The sequence below is a fragment of the Myotis davidii genome, unplaced genomic scaffold (assembly GCF_000327345.1).
Source record: "Myotis davidii unplaced genomic scaffold, ASM32734v1 scaffold153, whole genome shotgun sequence".
NCBI lineage: Eukaryota > Metazoa > Chordata > Mammalia > Chiroptera > Vespertilionidae > Myotis > Myotis davidii.
In genome coordinates this window covers 937582-948672 of record NW_006284615.1, presented here as the reverse complement: position 1 = coordinate 948672, position 11091 = coordinate 937582, and positions in this window count along the sequence as shown.

The following is an 11091-nucleotide window of genomic DNA, read 5'->3' as shown; positions in this document are numbered from 1 at the left end:
TTAGGCCTGCCCTCTGCCACCCAGGAGCAGGCCTAAGCCAGCAGGTCGTTACCTCCTGAGGGGTCCCAGACTGCAAGAGGGCACAGGCCGGGCTGAGGGACCACCCTTCCCCCCCTGAGTGCACAAATTTTTGTGCACCGGGCCTCTAGTCTATACTAATAAAAGGGTAATATGCTAATTAGACCAGACAGACCGGACGTCTTCCGGATGTCATTCCAGACAAAGCCACAGTAGCAACGAGGGCTGAGGAGGGCTGGCAGCTGCAGCGGCCTGCAGTGGCAGCACCAGTGGGATGATGGGGGCGGTGCCTTCCCCTGATCACCCAGTCACCTCCTGCAGAGGAAGACCAGACTATGGCTTCAGTAGGACATCCCCTAAGGCAGTGCTTCTCAACCTTCCTAATGCCGCGACCCTTTAATATAGTTCCTCATGTTGTGGTGACCCCCAACCATAAAACTATTTTCGTTGCTACTTCATAACTGTAATTTGGCTACTGTTATGAATCGTCATGTAAATATCTGATATGCAGGATGTATTTTCATTGTTACAAATTGAACATAATTAAAGCATATTTATTAATCACAAAAACAATATGTAATTATATATGTATTTTCCCGATGGTCTTAGGTGACCCCTGTGAAAGGGTCGTTCGACCCCCGAAGGGGTCGCGACCCACAAGTTGAGAACCGCTGCCCCAAGGGCTCCTGTACTGTGAGAGGGGGCAGGCCAGACTGAGGAACCATCTCCAGTGTATGAATTTTCATGCATCAGGCCTCTAGTAGGTAGAATAAAAGTAAATGATTGGAAATATTATATATGCGCATACCTCATTTTATCATACTATTTTTAAAATATTTTTTTTCATTTTTTACAGAGAGGAAGCGAGAGAGATAATTAGAAACATCGATGAGAGAGAAACATTGATCAACCACCTCCTGCACACCTCCCACTGGGGATGTGCCTGCAACCCAGGTACATGCCCTTGTCTGGAATCGAACCTGGGACCTTTCAGTCCGCAGGCCGATGCTCTATCCACTGAGCCAAACCGATTATGGCTTATTGTACTATTTTTTATTGCACTTTGCAGATACTGTGTATTTTTACAAATTGAAGGTTTGTGGCAACCTTGTGTGGAGCAAGTCTATCATCACCACTTGTCCCATAGCATTTGCTTACTTTGTATCTCCGTATCACATTTTGGTAATTCTCCCAATATTTCAATTTTTTCCATTATCATTATACTAGAGGCCCAGTGCAAAGATTCGTGCACTGGTGGGATCCCTTGGCCTGGTCTGCACCCTCTCGCAATCCGGGACCCCTCAGGGGATGTTAGGTTGCTGGTTTCGGCCTGGTCCCCACAGGCCAGGCTGAGGGACCCCACCGGTGCATGGATTCGTGCACCGGTCCTCTAGTATGCATATAAGACCTTTGGTTAATCTCTTCCTGCCTTTCCCCTCCCCTCTTCCCTCTGAGATTCATCAGGCTGTTCCATGTTTCCATACCTATGCCTTGAGCATCTGCTCCCTGGTGGTCAATGAACATCATAGCTACCAGTTGAAAGGTCAAAAGGTCACATAGGCTTTTATATATATAGATTTGTTATAATGATCTGTGATCAGTGATTTTTAATGTTACTATTGTAATTGTTTGGTGGCACCACAGTCATGTCCTTATGAGACAGTCAACTTAATAAATAAATGTTGTGTGTATTCAGACTGCTCCACGGACTGGCCATTCTCCCATCTCTCTCTCCTCCTCCTTGCCCTCCCCTATTTCCTGAGATGCAATATTGTAATTAGGCCAGTTAATAACCCTACAATGGCTTCTCAGTATTTAAGAGGAAAAAAAAGAGTTTCATATATCTTACTTTAAATCAAAAGCTAGATGTTTGCATTTGTCATCACTTGCTATATTTTTAAGATCTGTATATCCCTATGCATGCAAATTATACCTTGATAATCTAATCTGCTAAGATTTTTTTTTGAACAACTCTATTTGCAAAGAGCACGTGGAAGGTATGTGGACAAATAATCTGAATGACACACATGCTCTGACCTCGTTTGTGGCTATATGAGGAACAAACATTTAAACAACTCCCTGTAATACACCATAAATTAGTGCTGTACGGGTTAAAGACAGAGTGCTTTTGAAGCACAATAAAAAAAATGATTTATTCAATTCAGAGGATAATTCAAGAGCCATCTTTTATTTCAAAGAAACCTTAAACAGTAATATAAATGGAAATAGAGCCACTTTAAAATGAAGCTAGAGCTTCCCTGCCAGAGGTATATGCCTTTCACATCATAAACCTCAAACCTTGCAATGCTAAAATCAGGGCAAAATAACCTTTGTATTGAGCCTGAGCAATCTAGTGCTTTGAAAAATAACTGCAAAGATAACAAGAAAGCAATTGTTATGGCTACTGGACTATTGATTACTGGACTGAAATTTAAAGACACTGGTTTATAATTAACATCATTATGTTATATTATTTGTACCAATAGAAATGCCTTCCATCCATTGATGCAGTTCCCTTTCCCTTCCTCATAAATACCCATTGTCTTTGTCTCCTAATTGGAATAGTATTCAGGCTTCTACCTGAATTAAGGATTATCAAATAGCTATTCTTATTAATCTCAATAAATGCTAGTTGCCTATCAATTTGAAAGGCTTTTTTTAAAAAAAATTAGGTTAAAAAAAACAAACATTTATTGAGCACCTATAATAGACTATGTACTGGAAATATAAAAATAATTAAAATATATTTTGTTAATAATAAATAATGTACTGCATATCTATGATGTGCAGACGTTTACCTTCCTATCACATCATCTCACTGGAGCACAGTGGTCAAAAGTCAAGCAGATTTGGATCCAAGGTCAAGCTTTTTCACTTGCTAGCTATCTAACCTTGAAAACATTACTAAAATACCATACATTTAAAATTCTCTTGTGTAAAAAGAATACAATAATTAAAGCCCCTGTTTTGTTGTACGTTTGTGAAGATTAAGTAAAACAGACAAAACTCAAGATATGGTCCAAGTCCTGAATAATTCGAATAATTTCATTACAGTAAGTGTAATGTCACTGGTGCTATGAGAATACAGAAAGGAAACAATTTTATCTGAGGAGAAGGATCCCTTAGAAGGATGCTCAATGGCATATTAAAGAAAAACAGATTTTTCAAGAGAATTAGGAAATATTTAAGTATCTATTTATTTATTTAAATATTTATTTATTTCCAGGCAAATAAAACATCAAACAAAACCTCAAAGAAAAAAAATTATATTATAATTGCTGAAACGTAAAACACAAGACAGATAAGGTATGATAGATTCAGAGGGAACAGATTTTACAGAAGGCTTTATATTGAAGTTTGAGCTTAATTCTGAAGATGCTTAGGAACCCTTGAAAGATTTAAGGGATAGCTATTTTGCATTTCAGAAACACAGGTAGCTCAACAGAAGTTTTATTTGAGATCAGCAAGATGTCAGGAAGAGCAGTTAGGAGTTGTCACAAAATCTCAGGCAAAAGATGGATGATACGGAATGAACTGGGGCAAGTGTACAGGGACAAGGATGACAGGGAAGATCTAAGAAATTCTAAGGAAGGAAAACTGGAAAGGTAAAGGTGAGTGATGAGACATGAGTGAAGATGACACTCAGACTTGCTCCTTGGGTTATGATACTTGTGATAAGGGGTATAAAAGGAGGAATGAGTTTAGTTTGGGGCATGTTAATTCTGAGATACCTGCAGGCATCCCAAGGAGTTGTGTGCAGCAAGGGTGAATCTGCATATGGAGCTCAGAGGAGAGTTAAGGCAGAGAGATGGGGATTGAAGAATCATCAAATGAGGAATCAGATGCATTAAAATAGCTGAGATCCTCTGGGGGGCGGGGCAGAAAATACAAACTGTGATGAGCTGAATATAGGCTGAAGACACTAATCAGAACAACTGAAGAATGAGAAAACTAGAAGAAAGGCATAGAGAACTATATAAATAAAGAAAAAGGAAGAAAACAGAGTTACTAACACAGAAAGAAAGGGACCAGAATATTGGCCTTTGAGCAGAGAAAGGGCAAAGTGTGTATTAGGTAGAACAAAAGCCTGAACGTTCTATGCTGTCTTAGGAAAATTACACACACACACACACACACACACACACACCAGATATAGTGTGGAGTGTATTAAGAGGTTGGGACCAGCTCAGGGAGGGTCTTAAAATCAAAGCTATTAAGTTCAGGTTTTATTCTTAAGTTTTGAGAAACTTCCTTCCCCAGCTTTATTGAGATGTAATTGACAAATAAAAATTGTATATATTTATGGTGTACATGTATCAAACCATGTATATGTATACATTATGGAAGTTCTGAGATTCTTTTAGCAGAGAAGTTGCATATTCAGCTATTTATTTCAGAAATAAAACTCTAATCTTTGTGTGAAAGAAAGAGCATTTTGGAAGTAATTGCAAAATATGGGAGTGGAGCATGAGAGCCTGCATTAGAGGATGGGGAAGTAAAAATATCTCCAAGTTCTTCTTCTTGGGAGAGTAGGGGGTGATGGGAGTTACCAGTGACTCAGGCAGGAAACACCTTAGAACAGTGGTTCTCAACCTTCCTAATGCCACGACCCTTTAATACAGTTCCTCATGTTGTGGTGACCCCCAACCATAAAATTATTTTCGTTGCTACTTCATAACTGTAATTTTGCTACTGTTATGAATCGTAATGTAATTATCTGATATGCAGGATGTATTTTTATTGTTACAAATTGAACATAATTAAAGCATAGTGATTAATCACAAAAACAATATGTAATTATATATGTGTTTTCCAATGGTCTTAGGCGACCCCTGTGAAAGGGTCATTCGACCCCCAAAAGGGTCGCAACCCACAGGTTGAGAACCGCTGCCTTGGAAGGACCTGGGTAAGGGAGGGGAGAACATCTGTGTCTACATGACTTAGATAAGTCTGTAGACCACCTATGTCAACATGACATAGTTCTTTCTTCCGGGAAACTCACGGAGAGAAATAAGAGTGTAAGCCAAGAAATAATTCCACCAATTGTTTTGGGAAATCCCTACAGATGCATTTATTAAAGATAAGAGTCTGTTCACCTGAGCAAACAGCCCACATACCAAACAAATGATTGCTTATCAAGACTTGCTTTGAATGATTCGTGTAGTCTCAGTTAGCTCCCAACCTGAGAGACCACTCTTACACCCCTTAGGCCTTGATGCCAAAATTCTGTAAATACTCCACTTCTGACTTCAAGGTGATGTTCTCCCTTACTTAGCCAAGTCTGAGTTAAGTTTTGCTTTATTCACAAATTCCCTGGTGGTAATCTGGAGCGTTCAATAGAGGGAATATGATGAGTACAGTGTGGGACACGTGATCTGAAAGCTCAGTGGGACTTCAGCAGGCACTTGAAAGTTTACATGGAGAGCTAAACAGCTGATGGGGTTATGCCCTGGCCATTGTGACTCAGTGGTGAGAGGCTGGCCTATGCACCAAAGGGTCACAGGTTCGATTCTCAGTCAAGGGCATGTACCTGAGTTGCAGGTTCATGCCTGAGCCCAACAGGGAGTGGTGTGCTGGAGGCAACCAATTGATGCATCGATGTTTCTCTCCCCGCCCTCCTTCCAATCTCTCTAAAAACTCAATGGAAAAAAATATTCTCCAGTGAGGATTCTTAAAGAGAGTTGATAAGAGTTAAAGACAATATTTGATAACGCTTTAAGATATTATGCAAATTGATAAAATACACATTCAGGGCAAAATGTTGTAAGCTAACCACAATGACATTTTGTGTGACCTCCACCATCAAACTTTACAACCACCTTTTCCCTCTGTACATTCTCTACCGCCACGCTCATTAGATCCATGGTTGGGCTTATGCTGTTTTCCCGACCTGGAATAGTTTTCCCTCCTCTCTGCAGTTTAAACCTCTCAGTGCAGCAGCCTCCTGCAACCCTTGAAGCTCTCCCAGAGGTGCTTTAATTCCAAGTGTTTGTTCCTCTCTCCTCTATTGCATCACTGGCTCTCCCGTCCATTCACGTGTGTTTGTCTTGTACCCCTGAGCACACCGGAACCACTTTAAAGAGAGTGAGCAATTCTTATACTTTGTTATTGCTCTCAGTCCCTAATTTACCTCTGAACTTGCTGTAAACCTTCAATGTATATATTTAAATACATTAGTTTAAACTCAGGAAAAATAAAAGGAAATTGAAATACATCTGATTTTCAAAAAAAAGAAAGTTGTTTTAATTAGCAATTACCTAGTTAATAAGCCTAAGCTTAATTGAACATATGCTTGATGCAAAGTTAAATAATGAGAGATTAGGAAAAAATGTGAAGGAAATCAGAAAGTTTATTTGAGGTGAGATCTAAAAGATCTTTTAAAATGTGTTTCTAAAACATGGATAGTGAATATTTTGATCAGAAATGTATGTGTAGACTTGGATACCTACATATATGTCTGAGAAGCTATAGACCCAACTGTTTATAGTAGTAATCTAGGTGTGGTGAAGGCAGGAGAAATGATCACAGGCTACTTTTTCCCTTTATTTTGATCTTATTTATTTCATTAATTTATTCTAGAGCAAACTAATATTTATTGGATAATAGAAAAAGTTGAAAAAATGTTTAAAGTATCAATGTTCCATGACCAAGTTTTCATATGACACACTAGAAAGATGCAAACACAAAACTCATCCTTAAAATAAAATAGTGAAATACTTATTCTTTTGCATAAGACTGAGTAGTTAGTTCCTTGTTCTGTATATTATACCAGAAGTTTTATTGCTGAAGCTATAAACCCAGATGCAAATTATAATGATGAACCGAACCTACTGACTCTCCTCCAATGCCTTATGGTACCGATACAAACAAGAAAATTATTTTTATTGGAGTTCTTGGTGATCAAATAAGGACAAGATTTGAGTTAAAAACTGGAACTTCAGATTTGCAATTTGATGTTCTTACTAATTATTGTATATCCTGCATTAGCGAGTCCTGAGGTAGGTCAGTAAACAAAGCTGGGTTTGGACCTGAGTTGAATGTGCGCACGCTTCCCATTCGGTGCTGGTCTCACTGGCACAGCTACCCACACCTTTCCACGTCGGAAACCAGCATGAACAGCCATTAGCAAATATGAACATGGACACACGATTAAAATGGGAACTTTTGCCCTTGAACAGGAATATCTCCCTCAGCATCTCCCTTTCCCACCCAATCACTTTTCTATTCTGAGCTCCTTTTCAAGTTAGCATTTATTCCCTAGGAAATATCTTGGAGGAGCCTGATGAATTTTGAAGCAGTCTCTATAATCCTTCAATCACTTTAAGAAGCCAACCAATAGAGAGGCATTTGGGAGGAAAAAAGAAAATAGAAAATAAGAAGCTCTGGGGACAGAGTACATTAGGCTGGTGTCCTGCAGTTGAAAAATCTTTCTACATGCCACACCCGCCCTGACATGTAAGAGCAAAACCACTGTTCTGAAGCCACCACATCAGACCCTACACTGGCTTATCGGTTTCTTGACTGACCTGATCATTAACATCAAGTCAATAGAGTAAAGTAATGTGTGTATATAGAAGTTGCCATGTGGATACTGATTCTGTCTTTCTTCCAATCTATTTCTGTGCCTTTATTAATTTTGCTATACATTTTGTTTTAGGAACACAGTTGTGTGTGCTTATAAAAAAGCGTGCTCCTTAAAGCCATAAATAAAATAGAAATGCAATTAGCAGAAAATTAGAAATAGATATTTATATGGCACTGTGAATTTTTACTCTCTGTTTTATGTCAGTCTAGTATGCCTCATGGCAAAATAATCCCTAATTAAACTTTACTGCAATATAAATGTTAGCAAAATGGACTGCCTGAGTCAATCAGTGTATAGAAGAAGTTAATCACATTCAATTCCTTTCCCTAATGAGCTGCTTCATGCACTGCCTGCTCATGCGTCCAGCTCTGAGTGAGGCTGAGCAGGTAATTTGGAGAAGCCCACGGATAGCTACCAGAGTCTTCTCACTTTGTGTGGGAAACGCTTGGAGTTAAGAGGCATGTGAATTAGCCAAGGGAGACATCCACGCTCTTGGTAACTTCAGAAAAAGTTCAAGTATGAAGCGTCTGATTTTAAGCACATGATGCCAGCGAAAAATCAGCAAACTAGAAAAAAGATATTACAGGACATTTTGGAGGTTCCAAATATTTTATATACCCTAACTACACTTGGTCATCCCAATCCCTTTAACTGTCTATACAGGGAACAGCTAGAAAATAAGCTTTTGATTCTAAGCCTGGCTCTACTGCTTACAAAGTGTGACCTTAGGCAAGAATTTAACATCTCCATGCCTCAGTTTCCTTATCTCTAAAGTGGGAGTAGCAATACTCATAATAGTATTTTTAGAAGTGCAAACAAGTATTGAAACAGACAAATACACATGACACATATTCACCAGTTTGTTTGCTTCAACTTGGATATGATATGCTGATATGTAGAGGCTATGAGATGATGTTGACAGTGCCTTCCGCACGTCATAATGATACTGAAACTCTTCTTAAACAGTGAGGTTTGAAGCTGGTAATAAAGAAATAAGTAATAAAAAAAAATCCTCTTTAACTTTCTCTCTTTCTCTCTCTCTCTCTCTTGGCCGATACCCTCCCCTGACACACACACACACACACACACACCAAAACAGGCAGAAAGGACCACTACAAAGAATAAAGCCATGCATCCCAAGAATCCCCTGAGAAACTCCAGAGAAGTTATCCAGGAGCCCACGTGAAGTCATCCAAGAGCAGGGGCTGTCCGAAAGCAAATAATCAAGAGTATTAGAAGACTGTAGGTGAGTGGGGTGGCAAGGCACCACTGGTTTGGCAAAACCCCACTCACTTTCCATAATGAAATACCGGAGCCATTCATCCCCAGATTCCAAACAGAGGGTCCTCTCTGAAGGAGCATTGGCTTGGTGGTAAGGAGGGGATACGCTTCTTTCGTGGGTGCCTAAGAGAGAATAGCAGAGCAAAGCCCAAGATAATTCTATACCTCTGAACTGGAGAAAGAAAAAAGGAATATCAGCCCTAACCAGTCTGGCTCAGTGGAGAGAGCGTCAACGTGCAGACTGAAGGGTCCCAGGTTCGATTCCGGTCAAGGGCATGTATGTTGATTTAGGGCACATCCCCAGTGGGGAGTATGCAGGAGGCAGCTAATCCATGTTTCTTTCTCATTGATGTTTCTAACTCTCTATCCTTCTCCCTTCCTCTCTGTAAAAATATCAATAAAATATATTTTTTAAAAGGAATATCACCTTCTAAAAGTGAAATAAGTATTAATATAAATTCACATACAGAACAAAATCCAACCAATGAAACACATAAGTGGCTGTTCTCCCAAGTTTAAGAAACTATAAGTAGAACTCAGCCGTTGTCACACTCTTGAAATACAAGTCACCCACAAAGCATTGGTGAGAAATATTAGCTTTTGTGAATTATTTCAAGGGGAAACCAAAAAAAAAAACCAAAAAAAAACAACCACACCATAATTACACATCTCATAGAAATAACAATCATGCATTATATTTAATTGTTCTATCTCCTTCCTTTCTTTTCTTTCTTTTCTGGTTTCAAAAACATCAAATTTTCTCTTTATTATGCCTGTGCTTCCAGGTTGTTTATTGATTCCAATGTGTACTTTCTTCTTACTTTCTGTTTAAGTAACTGTACTTATTCAATATGTTGTAGTTTAAGCAGTCAAGCACACAAGGTATCCCAAGTTTCCAAAACCCGTAGTTAATTATACCGTTTTACCTACAAATCCTTTTATAAAACTTATTGTTCTACATATAATTTAATTAAACCATTTCCCTCCAGATCACTACTATCACTCTTATACACTGCATGTCTTCCAATTATTTATTTATTTCCCTATTAAATGAGTCCACTTTTGCCTTTCCAACACTTACCTCTTCTCTGTGATATTACCCATTACCACCCAGGCTAATTTTCTTCAAGTTCATTTAACCATGCATTCTGTATTTTGTAAGATTCTTGTAAAAGGGGATGTAATACAAATTGGATCCCCATAAGACAAGAATAAAATAAGTGGTTCGAGTTTATATGATTACTCCCAGTAAATCTCCACTCCCTATGGTCCAATTGGCATGTACCTAATCCTAAAATGCCTTCCATTTCACCGGTCACACAGTTGAGCACTGAGTAAAATAACATTTGAAGAATTTTCCAGAATTCCAAGAAAGTAGACTACATGGCATCCATTGTAATAAGTTAATCAATAATACCAATATGTCTTAATAAAATTAGAACTTTCTGAATGGCAGTTGGAAAAGCTAATTTCCTTGAGAGGTCAAATGGCATTTTCTAGGGCTTGAAATTTCCAGACCAACCCCAGCAATTCCACTCTAAGGACAGAAACAAGAAACCTAATTAATTTGTCTTGGCTAATTAAACTTACCTGTGATGAGTGCCACAGCTGCTTGTTTGTAAATTAGAAATGTTAATTATATGAGAATATTCAGTGTTAACATGCTTGGGAAGTCTATTATACAGCCATGTTTTAAAAGGCTTGACTCAATGTCACTTTGAACTGACAAGCTCTAACTATTCTGCTGGAATGTCAATGAATCTTGAATGTCCAAACCCAGAGTGGTTATCTACTTACCTTCTATTACCTACTTTGAGCCTGATATGTTAGCTGTAGTTCTCATATATTTTACACTATTTTGAAAAAGGCACAAAATATAGAACATTAGAAATACATGAAATAAAATGGTAGGCAAAAAATCACGAGGAGGATAAATTTAAATTAATACTAGAAAGGCTATACAATAGACGTATAACTTACAAAATTTAATTCTATACTTTCCATTTTAGAATGAGGAGACCTTTTAATGTTTCCAAAAGACACTGTTGGTTTCTTCTCAAGATCTATTCCTCTCTCCTCCTTATTCCCCAAACTCTCTTTTATTTAGGAAACTAAGTTGATTTGGGCTAAATTCTGATTAGTCTAAGCCAGTGGTCGGCAAACTGCGGCTCGCGAGCCACATGCGGCTCTTTGGCCCCGTAAGTGTG